This window comes from Octodon degus, unplaced genomic scaffold (genome assembly GCF_000260255.1).
Source record: "Octodon degus isolate 3935 unplaced genomic scaffold, OctDeg1.0 scaffold00117, whole genome shotgun sequence".
Classification (NCBI taxonomy): Eukaryota; Metazoa; Chordata; class Mammalia; order Rodentia; family Octodontidae; genus Octodon; species Octodon degus.
The window spans coordinates 6,912,433-6,916,923 of record NW_004524693.1 but is presented as its reverse complement, the minus strand read 5'-3'; the positions used below and the strand labels follow the sequence as shown (position 1 = coordinate 6,916,923).

Below are 4,491 nucleotides of genomic sequence, written 5' to 3'. Positions count from 1 at the left end.
TTTCTGCCCAAGATGCCCAAGTTAAAAAGCAGTATAAAGCACAATATATATGCATACAATGACCTCATCTATACAACTGAAAATTGCTTTATATTACGCATTCTCATGTTCTAGGTAGGTATATACTAAACTGTCAGTATCAAAAGTTGTTATTTTTAAGAGGTAGGAATGAGGTAAAGATGCTTTTTTCATAAAGGAAAATGCCATTTTTGAGACAATTTACACAATAAAATTCACCAATTTTATGTGTTTGATAAGTATTACACCTGTATAGCTACTATCTTAATCAGTGCATATAGCAACACACATTTCTAGGACTCTTAAGATCTGTATGGACTAATATAATCACTGCCATAATCAGGATATACATCGTTCCATCACACTCTGAAATTCTTTGGTACTGCCCCTTGGTAGTCATACTTTCCATAGTCCTGAGCCTCTGGTAACTGTTGTTTGTTCTCTTCCTATAGTTCACCTCATTTTGTAGGTAACTTTCTGAGACTTTTATTCTGCTCAGCAAAGCACCTTTGAGATTTATCTATAGTTTTGTATCTGTCAGTAGTGCACTCAAAATTACTGCTGAATAATTTCCCATTATATGGCTGCACAAGAGTTTGTATATTCATTCACCCCTTGAGCACTTGGGTTATTTCCAGTTTTTAGAAAATAGAAATATAAGGTTGCTAGGAACATTCATGTATGAGTTTTTGTTAAGCATAGATTTAATTTCTTTATCTGGGCGTGGTAATGAAAAGTCATGTGACAAGTCTATATTTAACTTTATAATAAATTGGAAAACTTTTCCAGAGCAACCGTATCATTTTTCATTCTCAGTTGTTCTATAGCCTCTTCAGTGCTTTATTGGGATTTTAAATTTAGCCACTCTAACAGGTATATAGTAGGATCTCATGATGGTTTTAAATTGCATTTCTCAAATGGGTAGTGATGCTGAGCCATCTTGTCATATGTTTGTCATCTATAAGTCCTCTGTGGCAACCTATGTGTTCAGAACCTTTACGGAGTTGTGCACATAGCTTTGCAAATGTGCATCACCTTACTAAATCCCTAGGACTGGGGCTGGGGAAATAGTTTGGGGGTCTAAGCACCCACCTGGCAAGCGTAAGGATCTGGGTTTGATCATGGTGGGTTTGATCCATGGCACCTTTGCTGTGTGGGCCCTGAAACCAGGTGTTGTGGTGCATGCCTATAATACCAGGGCTGGGGAGGCTGACACAGGAGAATCATTATGAATCTGAGCTGTGTGGCGAGTCTCTCTCCCTCTCTCTCTCTCTCTCTCTCTCTCTCTCTCTCTCTATATATATATATATATATATATATATATATATATATATATATATATTCCGTAGAACTGTGTTGGAAGATTAGAAAGGCCATCTGTGGATATCTCATTCTCCAAATTTCCCTTTACATTTTTTATCAGCCTTTTGCCAGTTACTATGATTTAGATTTAGATGTCTCCCAAGAATCTCATACACTCAGGCTTTTGGAAGGTGATTAGATTATGAAGGCATTATGGCTGACTTGCTCTTAGGAAGTGGGGTCTGATTAGAAGTCGGGCAGCTGGGGCCAGCAAGATGGCTCAGTGGAATAAGCACTTCCCTGACAAGTGCAAGGGCCTGAGTTCAATCCCCCGTTCTGCAAAAGTCAGGTCACTGTAAGCATGACTTGGAAGGATATATCTCCCCAGTACTCAACCCTTGACTCTTTCTGCTTTCCTACTACCACAACATGAGCAGCTTTCCTTTAACTATATCCCTCTGCCATGCCACCCTATGGTGCTGCCAGATGACTGTGGACTGAAACATGAGCCAAAATAAACTGCTCCTTTAAATTATGGGTGCCAGGTATTCTGTCCCAGACAAAAGCCCAACGGGTTCATTGCCTCAGGCAGCTGTGTTGTTAAAACAATTGCCACTGTGTTTTAAACAAAGGCCCTAGGAGCAGCCTTCTCAGAATTAGGTCTCATAAAGATAAACCCTGTAAATGGGGTTTCTCCTGAGAACTGCTGGGAGAGACCCAGGGAGCCCATGATATCCCCATGGGGTCACCTTAATCAGCTCTACATTCATCATCCAAAACAGTGTATCAGGCAGAAGTGACACATCACCAATGTATTCCAGCAAAGATGATTTACTTGCATTTGATTGTGAAGAAACCATCAGAGTCTGAGTTGTGAGGACTTATACAAGACAACTGGCCTGTATTTTTAAAATGATGAAGACTATTTTCTCAGGTTAAAAAAACTAAAATGACATAATAATCAAATGCAGTAATTGATTCTTGATCACCTGTAAAGGACATGTTTGGGACAATAAAGGAATTTGAATATGGACTTCAGCAATTAATTATTGTTAATATATTGGTGTTAAAATTCTTGAGGGAAATAATGTAATAGAATGTGTATGACAACTTACTTTCAAATGCTCAAAAAAATTTCTTGAGGGCTCTCCATTTGTATATAGTGGTTCAAGCTCAGTTTTAGGAACTGCAATAATTTATGATTCATAGCCATCAAATTTTAACTTAAAACAATGTCAAATAAGGTGGTGCATGTAAGGCTGAGGTGTGGCTCAGTGGCAGAGCGAATGTTTAGTATGCACAAAGCTCTCGGTTCAACCCCAGCACTACTCTTATCTTGAAAATGATGCCTACAATGAAGAGTGGAATAATGACCCCCTAAAGACGTCCTGTTTTAATTGCTGGAAACTGTAAATATGCTGCAGTGCGTGGAAAAGGAGAGTAACTTTGAGATAAAGAGATTATCCCAGGTGGGTCGAATGTAATCATAATGCTGCTTATAAGAGAAGGAGATAGGTGAGTCAATGTCAGAGTAACATTGCTAGCTTTGAAGATGGAGATGAGTCCATAATCTAAGGAATGCAGGCAGTCTTTAGAGGCTGAAACAGACATGAAAATGGAATCTTCACTGCACTCCTTCAGAAAGTTAGCCAGCAACTTGATTTCAGTCCAGTGAGACATATTTCATGCTTCTAACATCAGGATCTATAAATAGTAAATTTGAATTCCTTCAAGTCACCAAGTATGTGATAGTTTGTTACAACAGCATTAAGAAATGAATTTGTACAAATGAGTAGAGATCATCTTGTGGAGGCAGAAAGAGTACGGTTTTGGTTACTGACAAAATTTGACCCAGCTTTTCTTGAGAGTTAAATTTGACAAAAGAATTTGAATATATCTGAGAACTCTTTTTTTTTCTAGAACCAACAGAAAATGTGTGTTGGAACATGGAAACAGTATAGCATCCTCTGTTAAAACTCTACAGTAAAAGGACAAAGTGAAAATTTCTTTCCTTACTAGCAAACAAGATTTGTAAAAGGTGAGCAGTGCCTTACAGTGTTGAGTGTTTTTTTAATGCATATTCAGTCTGCCTTGAATGCTAAGATTTGCCCCTTGGCCTTTTAGTTATTCTCTAAAGGTTTTTGTTTTGATAACACAGCAGTACTGAGCTAAGTGTCATAATAAAGAATGAGCAGATGGAATTCACCAGTGGCACCCAATAAAACAGGATTTTTGTGGATAAAATTAATGAAATCAATATAGCAATTGAAAATATGTGATAGTAACTATCACATTTTTCTGTCCTTTCCTCGTATTCTCAAGAGTCTCTGAAATGACTAAGAACCTATGAAGTAAAGCAGCGATGATGAACCTTCTAGAAATTTCACTGATGCTAAAAGCCTGCTGCAGCACGCATGGCATAGGTTTGCCACCACTGAAGTAGAGGATACTGTTTACTTCTGAGATTCTCAGTACATTGTAGTGAATTAGTGATCTAAATCAGCTACTAATGGGGAAAGTGAAAGTGCTTGTCTTTTCTAAAAGGTACGAGATGACTAAGTAAGTGGGCTCAGAAGAAAAATGATATTTGTGGGTTAAAATATGTATTTGAACTCATTGTTAGTTTGTTATGTAGTAAGTTATTAAAGAACCATATGTATCCCCACATCACGAATTTGTGTTTTAAAAATTTGATATTTTAATTTTTCTTATAATTGTATGTTTTATTTTGATGCAGTCCTATGTATCTATTTTCTAGTTTGTCACTTGTACATTTGCTGCATTTATTGAAGAAACCATTGCCTAATGTAAGATGGAGATTAACTCCCATATATTTTTTGGAAAAAGTTTATTTTTATCAACAACTTTATTGAAATCTGTCCCATATACCATAAAATTTAGCTTTTAAAGAGTGCATTTCTATACACTTTACATATTCACAGAATTTAGTAGCCATCACAATTACCTAGTTTGTAAGTATTTTCATCACTCCAAAAAGAAGCCAATTAGTAGTTACTTCCTATAATGCCCACTCAACTCTCTTGTCCTATAACTGTCAAGCACTAATCTTTCATCTTTTTAGATTTTCCTAGTTTTTTTAAATTATTTATTTATTTTTATTTATTACATTTATTTAGTGTGTGTGTGTGTGTGTGTGTGTGTGTGTGTGTG

At 36.6% G+C, this 4,491-nt stretch overlaps 1 protein-coding gene across 1 annotated transcript in view; it reads right to left on the bottom strand.

Moving 5' to 3' along the window:
* The window catches only part of Trpc5 (transient receptor potential cation channel subfamily C member 5), a 166,329-nt gene that overhangs the window by 9,004 nt on the left and 152,834 nt on the right, over positions 1–4,491 (bottom strand). The window lies entirely within an intron of this gene.